General features: G+C 44.5%; 1 protein-coding gene across 1 annotated transcript in view; it reads left to right on the forward strand.

The window, feature by feature from the left end:
* Positions 1-1,215: 1,215 nt before the first annotated feature.
* PAFAH1B1 (platelet activating factor acetylhydrolase 1b regulatory subunit 1) overlaps positions 1,216-14,151 on the forward strand; it is a 34,806-nt gene continuing 21,870 nt past the window's right edge. The window contains exon 1 of the mRNA XM_086475196.1: positions 1,216-1,244. The gene's annotated coding sequence lies outside the window, so the exon portion shown is untranslated. The remainder of the gene's footprint in view (positions 1,245-14,151) is intronic.

Here is a 14,151-nt window from a genome sequence, read left to right on the forward strand (position 1 = left end):
GGGTATTTTGAGATTTAACTAAGCGGGGTTTGTAGAAGATTACAAAAACATTCTCTTCCAAGTATAAAGCATGGGGTTTTTTCCCTACTGATACTGTGAACATGCACTAGCAGGACGCAGGGGAACACGGCAAGTTCCTGGATCTCCGGCCGTACAGAGGTAACAGTCACAAATGATATTCATGCCTCTTTCAAGTCTGTAACTCTAGGTCTGTGGGACAACGTTAGTCACCAAAAATAGCGCTGTCTCAGGAGCAGATTCCACACGAGCCAAAACACGCCATAGCAGCGTATGTATGTGGCGAGACCAAACGCAACAGCCCGCAGCGAGGAGCAGCAGAACTCCGCTCGAGGACTCCTGGCAGCTGCCGCAGTTGGGTTAGAACAAAGCCGGCACCGGCACCTTAGCGGCGAACCGGGGCAGAAAGCCGCACCGCGCCGCAGGGCCCCGTCTCGCTGTTCCCGCCCTCGCCTCGCACGGCACAGCGCAGGCCCCGGGCGCTTCACCTCGTGCGAGCAGTGCTGACGCGAGCAGCCCACGAAGCACCCTCCAAGCTACACCACACAGGTAACTGTGCATTCACTCTGCCTTTTCTTTCTCTTCCCAGCCCCTCCAGTGGCTTTAAGTCTCTTCACTGGTATTTGCAGGGTTTTCTTTGCCATTTACAGGCACCACTAACGCAGCTTCATCACCAGTGCGATGCTGATGAAGAGAAGAACGGCAGTATCAAGGATGGGGGGGGGGGGTGACAGGGCAGCAGGTAGCCGCAGCAGCCGGAGCGTGGGGGCCGCAGGCGCCTGGGAAGGGACACGTACAAGGAGCTACAACGCCTTGCTCCAGGTCGGGGTCGGGTTCGGGGCCGACGGGCCCCGGTGCCGCCGCCAGCCCGGCCCCGCAGGCCGCAGCGGGCCGCGCGCGGGGCAGGCCGGGAGGCGGGCGGCGCGGGGCAGGCCGGGACACGCGCCCTGCGCCTCAGCCTCCCAAGATGGTGGCCGGCGGCTGTCCCCGCCCCCGCCGCGCACATGCGCAGTGGCGCGGCGGGCCGCGCCGCTCCCTCCCTCCCTCCTGGCGGCCGGGGCGCCACTGACAGAGCGCGGAGCGGAGCGGTGCGAGCGGCGAGAGCCCCCGGGACCCCCCCGGACCCCCCTCCTCCGCGCCCCGCCCCGCCGCACCGGTGAATGGGAGAGGCGGGCGGCGCCGGCCCCACAGAGCAGAGTGAAGCGGCGGCGCCGGCGGCGGCTCGGGTAAGGCCGGGGCCGCGCCTCCCCTCCCTCCCTGCCTGCCTCCCCTCCCCCGGCCGCCGTCGCCCGCCGCGGGAGGCTGTCCCGGCCGGCGGCGGGGCCCGGCGGGCCGTGCGGCCGGCGGGGCTCTCCTCGCCTCTTCCCCCTCCTCTCCTCGCCTCTCCTGCTCCCCGCCCTCCGCTCCCTCTCCTGCCCCCTCCCTCCTTCTCTCCAGCTCGCTCTCAAAATGGCGGCCGCGCCCGTTGGTGAGGAGGGAGCCCGGGAGGAGGCGGGGGAGGCAGGGCGGCGGGGCGGGAGGGAGGGAGGCGAGGCGAGGCGAGGCGGGGGACGGTCCCCGCGCCCCGGCAGGGTGGGGTGGGGGCCGCCGGGCGCGGCTCCCTCCCCTCCCCGCTGGCCCTTGCCCGGGCTCCAGCGCTGCCCTCGCTGCCGGTGACTTAGCAGGAAAACAGGGCGCGGGGGAGGAGTGGGCCAGACAAGGGAGCGGGGTGGGGTGCGGGGGAGCGGAGCCCCTGCCGCGGGCTCCGGGTCTCCTGGCCAGCGTGTCCTCCCTCCCCGCCCCCCCCCCTCCCTTAGGCCGCTTAATTTCTTCTGGTGACTTAGCAAGATGCCGAGGAGGAGGCGATGGGCCAGACGCGAATAATGATTAAAAAAAATAGTCTGGGGCGAGGAGGCCGGTGTATGTGTGCCGGAGAGGATACCGAGCATCCCTTCCCCGATTTCCTCCTGGAGGGCTCCCTCCTGTTCTCCTCTTCCCCCGTCCTCTCCGAGGACAAGGCAGGCGTTTGTCAGGAGATGGCCCAGATCTCCAGAGTCGGCCGCAGCACGGAAAACAAAACGAGAGTTGATAATACAGGGGAAAGGAGTAGGTGTTATTTTAAGAATTTGTTTCACATCCATCCTGTTTTCCTGCAGTGATCTAGCAGGGAGAGCGTTGATAGGAGGTGGCTCAGACCTTCAGAACCAGCTGCAGTAAAAACGGGGGAGGGAGGTCTAATCTCTCCTTCTTGGGGTCATATCGCTGCCTGGGTGTCTACAGTCGCACAGACTTCCCTTGGAAACCTTTTAATAGCAATCGGGTTTGCTAAAATGCTCTATTTGCTACTCTTGAGGTTTTGTTTCAGCAGGAGGTTATACGCAGGCAGGGCTTTTGATGGAAGTTGGGGGGTGGGAGTGGTGCCTCCCTTAAAAAGTTTAGGGTTTACTCAGTTCCGTGGGTGTGAGACATTTTGTTTTTCTTGATTAAGGTGGATGCAATTAAACTTGACCTTTAATACCAATAATAATGTGACACCTTCCCTTTCTTTGCCATAGTATCACTGGCAAAATTTCCTTGCTGATAGTGCTGCAGCAAAGGGCTTGGTTGTTGCAGGTCAAGTCAATTCATAATGAATTACCTAACCAGGGGATGGTGGGAGGTTAACCTAAGGTATATTAAAAATCTTTAATAAACACCATTTTACTGTAAATAAATGTTTGGGCATATTGACCTGGCTGAGTTAAGTATTTATGTGGAGATTCTTTTAAGTGTATATTCTTATGACAGTATTGTTTATAGTATTAGGAGATGGGGCTTAAAGAACTTACATTCAGTGATGATCATTTTGTAAATGATTGTGCAGCATTCGTTTGGTTTTTCAGAATTCGTTTGGTTTTTCAGAAGAGGGAGGGTCTATCAAAATGTTATTTGCCCTTAGAGTCATTTTGTTAAATCGGAAAATAACGTTAGGGAACTAAACAAAGAAAATATTTTTAAACAGAAGGATTTATTGCAGATTTCTAGCTTGTTCTCAGGGATCTCATTTTTGTGTGTTTCTTTTGATATTACCATGTTTATGGATGCTGTGTGCAGCCATTGAGCAGAGAAGAGACTGGGTGGAGTAAGGAGGCAAAGCTGCGAAATGGCTAGATTACCCTTTCATAGCTTTTTTTTTTTTTTTTTTCTTTCGCTGGGGTGGAGGAATACTAATTGCCGTAACAATGAAGTCTCTTCTTTAGGGAAGAATCTAATGGTGCAGGAACCTTCTGAAATGAAACAAATCTCGCATTCTGTTTTGAGGCTTATTTTTCTGCAGGGTGGATCTTGATTTGTCTGACAGTGAGAAGTGACCAGTCACTGTTGCAAAGCTGAAATTTTTTTGTCTGATAACCATTTCAATTTAACGACTTAGGTATTCACTTGTTGAATTGATTTCATTTACGCTTTAGATAAGAATTATAATTTTTGCATGGATATTGTACACACAGGATTCTCTGAAATACAGACAAGCCCCTGTATTGTTTCTTGGTGCTATTATTTGTTCATGTAACTTCTTGGTTAGGCTGGGTTATGGGTGGACACACAAGACAAGACAATCCCTCCTTTCTCTGGTGACCACAGTAGAGTAACTCCTATAGGTATGCAGACTTAATTGCATTACCCTTCTTCATGTGCCGAGTTCGTCTGAAATAACATCTCCAGATTTTGGAAGCCCTTTTGAACAATATGGCTCTGTAAGACATCACTGGGGTGCTGCTGCATCACGGGGGTAATACCAATGCTTAGACTTAAAGTTGTGTAGGAAAGGCATTGGAACAAAGGGTTTGGGGATACAATAGGGATCAGCTGAAGCACCCAGGAAGGGCAGCTTGTAGAACTGCTCTCCTGCTCCAGATGTGGCTTGTGGCATTCCCACCTGAATTCAGTGTTGGTGGGAGCAAGTCCAGCACTGAACTGGAATGATTCTGAAGCAGGTTGGGGTTTTGGTTTTTCTTGGGTCTGTCTCCATTCTGGAGTCCAGTTTTTGGGGATAGATGGCCACAGATGAGGCTGTGTTTGGTTTTAATTTGCCTAAGGCTAAATTTAAAGGGTAGTGGCTTTTTTATAAGATGTAGTTCATTCACTTAGAGTAGATGTTACAGGATTCAATGGATGTGTTCTCTAAATAAGTGCCTGTGTCTAAGAACGTATCCAGGCTAAGAGCAGTGAAGAATCCGGTAAAACACTTGCCTCCTTATAACTTGAAGTGATGGCGGTTACTTTCTGTCCAGGAGTAACTTGTTAATTTCTGTCCTGGAAAAGAAAAAGGCATTAATACTTACCTTTCTGAGTGTGCAAGGTCTGTCTTGCGGGTATTGCTGACTCTTCTGCCTGTACTCCTCCCTGTGCTCCACCCAGCCTTGAGTGTTCAGTTTGTATTTTGTCTATCCAGCTGCTATCAATGGGACCGCCATTGCGTTAGCATCTGTTGACTGTCTTTCCCAACACTCCAACCTTGTCTTTCCTCAAGAACTCTATAACCAGCTTCCATGAGGGCTAATTATAATACGTTTGTACCCTCTTGTAAAATATTCTGGGCAAACTAGGTGGAAAACTCCTGCCCCTCTATAGCTCAGAAATATACTGTGTTTGTTACCAAGTTTATTTATACCCTTCTGGTGTTCATGAACTAGAGTGGCTGAAATCACTGTGGTACAAAGGGGAGCAGCTTTTCAATAGTTTTGTTTCAGTCAGCTTTCCCCTACTTATGTGAACTTCAGGCCTGTTTTCTAAACTAAAGGCAAAGACTGTGGGAGGGCTGCTGAAATGGCCGTGAACACTGAAATACTTGTCAGCCTGGAAATAAGAACTGCTTAGGCCTAAATTTAGGAGATCAAGAGGACCATAAAAATCAGTAATTAATAAATAATAATTTCAGATTTCATACAGTGTGTGAGTTTCCAGCCTATAACGTGTAATATGGGATGGCAATGGAAGGTACTTCCCAAGTATCAGCCATGTGTGTTAATCAAAGTGGTTCTGGGTTTCTTGTTTGAGGTTTATTGTAGAGAAGTAGTAAGTTACATACTGTCTATGCATGCAGATCAATTAATGAAGTTACAACTGGTCTCCTTTTTCTCCTTCTGAGAAGAGCTTAAATATCATTGGCAGAACAATCTGACTACTAAAAATGTATTCAGTGGATTGAGGCTCGCCTGGGTTGAATGGCTTTCTCAGGAGCTGCTTCGTTACCGCACACAAGGGGAATGGGGCTCCTCACGTGGCTTTTGGGTGTTGGGAGCATAGGTGTTTATTAATGGGTGATGTGGCTTTGTCTTTTGATCTGCCTGACAGAGGAGGTTACACCTCAGTTTATGTTTTTAAAAATAGGCATTTACACCTAACATAATCCTGACCTGTGTAAAACTAGTTTTCAAGTACATAAAGTTATTTCTTCGGAATTCATACTATACATGCTGTCCGAGTTAGCAGGAGTGTGCACATGGTCGTCTTCTGCATGGAAGGCTTATGTCCTTACTGGAAGTGCAGTGGTGTGATTTGAGCTGTTATGTCAGCTTCATTGTGGTGCTCTGAGCTTAGGTTGAGTTAAATGTCCAGTTTCTTGTTACAGTTATTTTAGAACAATGCTTTTCCTCATTCCTACCCTGTTTTGAGACCCACTGATGAGTATTACATATTGGAAACATTCAAAAGAACCACTATTTTTATCTGATCAATAATTTAGTTCTAGTTTTAACCTGGCAAACAGCTAGGTACTGCAAGTTAGCCCCAACAAATGTGTCTGTCTAACTTGGATATTATCTTAGTTGTTTAAAGAAGGGCCTTTTCTTAATACTCACTGAGACAGGACTTGAATGAGGCAGTGCTTGTCTCATTAAGCATGTTTAAAAGCTCATTCTTTTTTCTTCTTTTTTTACACTCATTGGGGAATTAGATAGGTGTGACTTAGGCTGTCTTGCCTTTAGTTCACTGTCATGGCAGCCACCTATCCTATTACTTCATGCTGGCAAGTAGTGTTAAGGAAATTTCAAAGAAGAATGTTACTTACAAAGTCAGTGTGTGCTGTGATCCATTTCATCGGTACTAGAAACATACAGTCCTCTTCCAAGCAAATCGTGTGTGCACAGCATTGTGGTACTAAGCAGTATCAAGAGCACTGATGCATGCGTAACGATATAAAAAAATCAACATTATGAATTCAAAGTACTTGTTAGTTAATAGATTTAGAAGTACTTTAGCCATTTCCTCCTTAGTGCTGCTGCTTCTGAGAGAGCCCAGCGGTTTGACTTGGCTGCTTATGGACTTTTGGATAAGGATTGTGATTAAATAGGTGTAATAAATACACCTTAATGGTTGTGCTTCCATTGATTTTGGAAGACTTACCTGATATTTTTACCCGGTTAACTAGTTGCTGCAGCCTTGAAAAGGTATTTCCAGTTACGGGACAATCCGTCATGGTTGAGGTTTATAGGTGGTGCTGCAGCAAATGTCTGTCCTGTAATTTTCTCGGATCCATTGTTAAATAGGTCCCTGTTGAGTGAGTTCTAGATCGGCTTTTCTGAAGCACCTCTTGCTCTCCGGTGCTTGCTGGTGAGTCAGCTGGCGTGCCTCCTTCGAGGCAGGGCTAAAGGTAACAGGTTTCATGGTGCGATGCTGTACTGGTTTACATCTGCGATACCTCAGTCACGAAGGCCACTGCTCATTTGTCCTTCCCTCCTGGGTCAATGTTAATGGGCCCTATTGTGCTCCACGAATCTGAAGTTCTTTCAGTTCAATTAGGCAAGTCTCTCCCCCCGCCCCCTGCAGATTGTCTCCGCCTTGTTTTTCTGCATGGAGGTAGCTTAGTGCTAAAGCAAAGGTGTTACGTTTATCCTGCTTTAAGACCAGAGGGAAATCAGTTAGAAACATCTAGCCTGTTTACCTGTGGATAAGTGGCTGTTTGGTTCCTTGTGGAAGAATGTTGGCGCTTTGTCTTGTGCTTGATTCACCTGTTTTTTGGGGTGAAGAAAAAGACCGGATAAACAGTTGGGTGTATTTAAATGCTAGTGTCTTTACAGTCTATTAGGAGGATGATGTCATTAATGTGAGTGTGTGCATGTATTTTGAAACAGATGGTGTCTGTTAAATCGGTGATGGTAGAAGTTTTTGGTTCTCGCTCAGCTGGATTTGTAGGCAGCAAGCACAAACTAGATTGGGGGAAGCTCAACAGAGGAGCTCTGACCCTAGTGTTCATCCGCAGCAGGCAGTGAGGATGGGGTTGAAGTTCCAACATCGTGCATGCCGTTTTTTGTAATGAAATCTTGTGGATAGCTAACACTATTCCAACAAACTTGGAATTTATCTTTTTCATGTTTTTTGTCACACTAATAAGGCTGGGATGAGTTCTAATGGTTGGTAATTTCCAGTACGGCAGAATATCACAGTCACAAATTTGTACATCAACAAAATGAGAACCAAGATGGCTGTGAATGATGTGGTCTGGTGCCTGCTCTGTCTTGGCCCTGTGTTGTGCTCTCTGACATCGGTTCTGCATGGGACAGTGTTTGCCATTTCAGCAGTAAAGGAGTAATTCTGGGTTTGTCTCCTGCTCTCTTGGCTTAGATGAGGGACCTTCTTCCAGGGCGAGCAGCAGCCGCTCCAGCAGGAGAGTTCCTGTGTGTGCAGATAGATGGGAGATGTGGGGGCTCTGCGAAGGGGTGCTGAGAAGAGGCAGGCAGGCATTTCTTAGGGACTGGTTCCCACAACTTCAGATCTGCTGTAGAGGCAGTGGTGTAGGTGAAGGTGGGTCGTAAGAAAGATGAGACACCTCCAACAAGAACACCCTGATTTCATTACGCTTGGTACTGGTGTCATGAAAGATTAAACTCTGTTCCCTGTAATAGAATAAGATGTATGTATGACAATTACGATGTTCTTTTGACGTTCTTTTTTTTTTTTTTCTCTTGTCAAGCTGTTTTTGGTCAACAAGCTTTGAAAATGGCTAAAGGACTAACAATGTTCTCATCATTTGAAGAGTGGAAGTTCTGCCTGAATTTTTGTTTGGTTGTTTTTGTGGTTTTAACCTTGTAATGTTTCTAAAGCTTTAACATGGGTGTTCTTTCAGGTTTCCTTCAAACTGTTTTTCGTACATAAATTCAATGAATGATCAATCATTTTTTTTGACATCACATTTCCAATATAACAAGCAGTTTAATAATTGAAATACTTATATTCTGATATAGTCCTGTGACTTCCTTTACAGTTCTAAGTCTACTGCTTAATTCTTCAAGCAGGAGACATATCGAGGGAAGACCGGAAAAGAATAGAGTTCCAATCCAGGGCATGACTGCTGACCAACCGTAAGAAGCAGCTCTGAGTACCTGCGCTCTTCCCATGGTGGCTAAGAGAAAGTAGCTTGCCTACAGCGTTCTCCAGTTGCTGTCACAAAGTGTGTTTGCGTTGTGTGGCCTAGCAAAGATGATTTTCAAAAATACCCTGCTGAAGTCATCCAGATAAACCATGATGTGCACTGTGCGTTTCTCCAACTCAGTGGAGAGTAGCAGCTTGTAATGCTTTAGTCCCCTGTAGCACTAACTCTGCTCCTCCTTCCTGCCCCCGCCCCAGTTGCACTAACCCAAGTCTGACCAGTAAGTCATTCAGGTTTCCAGTGAAGTTCAATGAAAACCCAGTGGGAGTTAATATGAATCTGAAACTTATTTTTTGAAATAATTCCTTGCTGTCATATCACTATCACAACATACTGAACAACAGCAGAGCGAGCTCTAGGTCCAAAATTTTTTCACACGTTTTAAAGATTTCTTCTCTACTGCAGCCTGCTTTTTTTTTCTAGGTTATTCATTTATTGGTAGTTAAATTTACCTGCATTTTCATGCAGAACTGAACAGGCAGGCTGGAACAAGGATTTATTACTTGTTTTCTGCCAAAGTCTACGTGCAGACTACAAACTTGAGCTCTGACCTGGAAGACGCTTAAAGGCACTAAAATGATATGTAGTGAGTTAATTGTATCGTGCTTCCGTAAGAATTGCAAAACTGAAGTCATAGAGGGAGGATAAATGTCAAGATTGAAATGATTTAAAGACTTCCCCCAAAAATATTTTCCTTGCAAATTTGGTCCAAATGTATCAAAGTCACATGGTTTTGGTGCCTGGGAAGGTAACAAAACCAAAAATGTCTTTTTTTGTTTTGCAATCCTGAGGGTAGATGGTGACTGTCAGTGGTCTGTTAATTCCTGATGATAACTTGAAATAATATGGAAAGAGTAGATGGGCATGTAAGTTAGTTTCAAAATGCACATCTGTAATTAGGACAGAAATATCTTTATTTAGGGAACTGCAGTATAGAGTAATTAACTTGCTCCTGTTTTGTAGCATCTTGATGACATTTCTTAGCTTTATTTTCACATGTAATTACAGTCTGCGTTCTGAGTCTTCAGAACATAGGCGCTATATCTGATTTGCTATAGGTTACTTTCTAGTGCCCCACGGATTTATTGTTGAATTACTTTCAGAAGTAAACTGCAGTATCAGGTTTTTAGCAAAGTCAATTCAGTTAACCTGTAAAAGTAGGTGAAATAGATAAGAAAACAGGCATAGGACTTTTCAGTTTTTGGTGTTAAAAATAGATTTGCTTTGATAAACCTTTAAATGAACTGAAATGGAAAATATTTTTGGTAAATTACTGCAAAATGTGAGCAAACTCTGCAGAAGATACTATATTATGTGTAATGCTATACTGATGTACTTGGTGAAGCATTTGTGTTTAAGACCTATGGGCGTTTTCAGACTTCGCTTAATTGTAGAATAACAGGCTTACTAAACATGTGAATTAAAAATAAGGCTCAGGGTTGTAATTCTGATCAGATCTGCTTTTTGGTTTGTTTTTCCAAAATAAGATAGTTGTTGGAGCTCACATAATCATAATCCTCCAGCTAGCTTTACTGACGTAGGCTGAAAAGTGCAAAAGAGACTAGCCCGCCTTATGAATGAGTAGCTTGCCTGTATTCTTTGCTTCATCCCTGCCAGCTTAGCAGGTGATGAAATCTAACGTTTTCTAGGCTAAGGTGTGTTTGCTGCACTGTATGATGAACTGTGTGGCTGTTCTCTTGTGTGCAGTGCATGTGTTGTTCTGCTGTAACTGGGGGTGCGTGAAGCGGGGAAAGGAGCTGGATGTTTTATTTTACTTGTAACTGGTTTTCTGTCCTATCAACAGATGGAGATGGATTTCTGAGAAACCTTTTCAGGTCATAGTAGTTATACCCAAGAAGTATGGATATTATGTCACTTTTAATTAGATTTGTATTTAAGTGGCAGCTTCTGTGGAATCAGTTTCTAGAGCACATTTGTGGGAAGAATTCTGCTGTTCTGTGGCTTGAGTTTGATAAAGCAGCTTTTTGCTTACTGGGTTTAAAACAAAATCAGACAATTAAAATTTAGTCTAGGTTAAAAGGCAGTGTTCTTATATACTTGCTATTATTTAGCAGTATAATCTAGAGGTGTAAGAGAACAATTTAATCTAGTTCTCATATGAAGGACTGATGCCCTAGTTGCCTGCAAATACTCACAAATAACCACTTCAAGTTGTCTTGTTAGTATGCTGTGAAACAAGAGACACTGTTGAAAAACTTTGTGAGGATCTAATGTGCCAGCCGTGTAGCAAGGGATAAGGCAAGGGTTTCTGCTTTATTAATGCATAGATGGATCATCTTGACTTTAAACAATTGTGGAATTTAATTCTGATTATATCAGCTCAGTTGGTGGTTTTGGTGGCTCTGGTCTCTGCTCCCACTTTGTAGGTGACTTGCCTGTCACTGGGATTGAAAAATTACCTGAAGAGAGGAAGCTAACTGAACTAGGACTTTGGATACGTTAAAAGACTCGGAAGAAAACCTAAGGAGTTTTCTCTCGGGTAAAACATCTAAGAACAGTAGAATGTGTTAGAGAAACCACTTGAAAGTTGATAGCACGTAGCTGGACACTCAAGACTGGTTTGAGTTTTGCACAGGGTGTGGGAATTTTAAATGATCGCGAATTAAGATTTACATTTGAAGCTAAATGTGAGCAATCTAAAACTCTAACTGATTTCATAATGTGAACCCAACTGTGTGTTCCTTGAGTTTGTAAAGGCTTGTGTGCCTTTTTAACACCCAAGTGCTTGCTATGAGGCCTGCCTCCCCTGACAGTCTGAGGGTGTGACCTCAGCTTTTCTCTCCTTCAAAGACACATTCTTGTAGAATATTATTAAATACATGATTTTGTCATAATAATACTTAGAAAACAAATGGACTTGTAGTTGAGGTTTTTAAGGTATTAGGATTCTGCAAAAAAAAAAAAAAAGGCAAAAATTTACTGTCACTAAAGCTCAGCAGTGCACAGCTCTTTGCTAAGCTTTCAGAGTTGCATGGGGCTGGTGTATTCTGTCTCTGCCGATACATCTGCTCTGTAATTTATGCCATCTATCTTCTGATGTTGGGTGTACATAGCTTGGGTTTTTGTGAGGAAGACTGTTTATGGAGCCTAAGCAACGGTCATTAAAACTGCAGAAATGTAATTAATTTATTTTTAAGTTCCTGGAGGAGCCATGGACATATATTCCAAGCTCTGCAGTAGCAGATTGATCAGCAGTGGTTGTTAGGTTGCTAGACAGCAGCAGGGTGAACTTGGAGTGGTGCTGGTGTATTTAACTGTTTGCTGTGGATGTTATGAACCAAGGAATGATGTTGAAACTGATTTTCTTGGCTTAACTCATAAAAATTGTAACAGTTAGGAGAGAAAACATAAATACAGGAGGGATGAATGTGCCTTTGAAAATTCTGGGAGGTGGGAAAAGTGCTTAAGAACGTATTAAGGCTGATTGGCTGGGTTTTGTAGTAGCTACTAAGCAAATGATTCTGTAGGCTTGAGGACTTGCATTATCAGGATGATAAAGGTTTTGAGACTGGAGTTCCAGTGGGTGAGACCATCTTTCATCGTGGTGCTGTTGAGGATTTTCTTGATGACTGGAGCCCTGGCTTAAGTAATCAGAGTCACTCGAGCTGTGAAAGAAGCCTGTGAAATGGAACCTCTGGAATTTGTAAAGGCCTTATAATGTCATACATCTTGTTCTGCATTACTCTCGGCAGCTTTATTGAGGTGACTTTAAAAATCTGGTTAGCACTTACAGACGTCTGCAAGGAATACTGGTTCATGATGAACTCGGAATAGCTTTCTGCTCACTGTCTGTACGTCACCACTTGATGTTTGTGTAGATTTTCTTACGCCCCATTGCTATGGTAGCAAAGCACTGCCAGTCAGCATGGCAGCCCTACAGATGGCTCTGCTGTGTAGCACAGTCGTTCCCGCTGAAAGCAGAGCGCTGATCCTCCTGCAGGCACGTTAGATTGGGTCTTGCTCACGCTGCAGTGGTGTGCTCAGCTGGGTCTAGCAAAGCAAGCCTCCATCCAGAATAAAAGATGTTTGACCACCGTTATTTCCCGTTTATGTATTTTACATTTACTGCTGTATATGTTGTTTCTAGTAAAGTATGTAATTGTTTAACTTGCTACACTGCAGTTTATCTGCATCATATCTCAATTGGGAGTGATTTTTGCTGTAACTTTTTCTGAAGAGCAGAAATGGGTCTTGTTAGTCAATTGAGCCATTTCAGTGATTTGGTGATGGTGTTGATCCCAAAGAAGTATTTTTGACACGGTTGGTGGGAGCAAAGGAAAGATAATGGAGAACCTTGAACTGGTCTTGCTGATCAAACACTGCGGAAGAGGATTCAGTTGGCAGCGATGGCAGAGTTTGGTATCTTGGGATACATTTATGAAAACGGTTGGATTTGGAAGGGCTCTGTAAGAACTTAATGTGAAACAGCCTGTTGACAGCAGCATTAGTGGAGAGGTTGATAAGCTTGATTGTTGCTTGCTGGCAGCTGGTAAGCACCGAGTGTAGTTCCTTCCCATGGTGTGGTTCCTGTAAGGCAGTTTAAAGGACAAAAGCCTTCGTTCTTTCTGGGATGCTAAATCCCTGACTGAACTCATACCTTGCAGGGACTGATGTAGTATCTTACTGAGGGTACAATTTATGTCATGAGTTGATAACTAGTAGCTAATGCTTTCTTTGACCTCCATGTTTATGGCTTCGATGTCTCAGTACAGTGTATGTGTTACTTTGAAAGAGCTGAATGGTACCCTGCCACATACAGATAAAACCTTCTGATTAAACCTGTAGCAACAAGTTACTAGAATTGCTAAACTAAGTCATAACAATAGCCAAAAAAAAAAAAAGGGCTTAGAAACAGGAAAAAATAACAAAGCTTTCATCCTGCTCTAAAATATTCAGATGAGCTGTGGTATCTATGGGTATCTGTGCAGTAATTAACAGCAGTAATCAGTATGTCAGGGGTTAAGCCCAGAAACACTATTTTGGTAGCTAAAAGTAAGAAAGCAGGCTGGTTTTGATTTAAAAAACTTCTGTCTTCAACTGTGTTTGCAAACTCCTGTTTAGTCTCATTGTGGGTTTGCAAAGAAGATGGTCAGTTTGAAATAGATGAAAGATAAATGTCAAATTTAGGGCATCATGTCTTTACCGGATATATGTATTCAAACCAAATTTTAGTACTGTTTAGCATCCAGTGTACTCTGATAAGCAAAACCATAATGAAATCAGAAGGTACTTACAGACTGAATTTATTTTTTATGTGTAAAGAAGTGGCAGTTTTAGGAATTAAATTCCAGTGCCTTTGCTCTTGCTCACTGCTAGTTTAGGTAAATGAACAGGTAGTTTTGGCGGGTTGAGACTAAAATACTGAAGGGCTAATTTGATTCCATAATCTGTTTCTGAAGTATATTTGGAGAATACTTACGGAAAATAATATTGAAATATCTCCTCAAGCAAGTATGAATGCCATCGTAGAAACACCTATGAGCCAAGGCTCATCACTTACTGGCCTGAGGTATCGTGAACTGAGGGGAATTCTCACGATCTCTTGCCTGAAAATGACTCCTCCCCACTGCTCTGGCTGTATCTGTTTAGCTGTTGTGCTTTGAATACCTACTATAGAGCTGTCTCCGAGCTAACAGGTACAGCCAAGCCTGTCTCCTTTTGCTGTTCTCGTGAACGGTTAGCAGGTCTCTCTTGTCAAGTTACTGTGAACTTTTCCAGTCATCTGG

Source organism: Leptosomus discolor, chromosome 18 (genome assembly GCF_034619465.1).
Source record: "Leptosomus discolor isolate bLepDis1 chromosome 18, bLepDis1.hap2, whole genome shotgun sequence".
Classification (NCBI taxonomy): domain Eukaryota; kingdom Metazoa; phylum Chordata; class Aves; order Leptosomiformes; family Leptosomidae; genus Leptosomus; species Leptosomus discolor.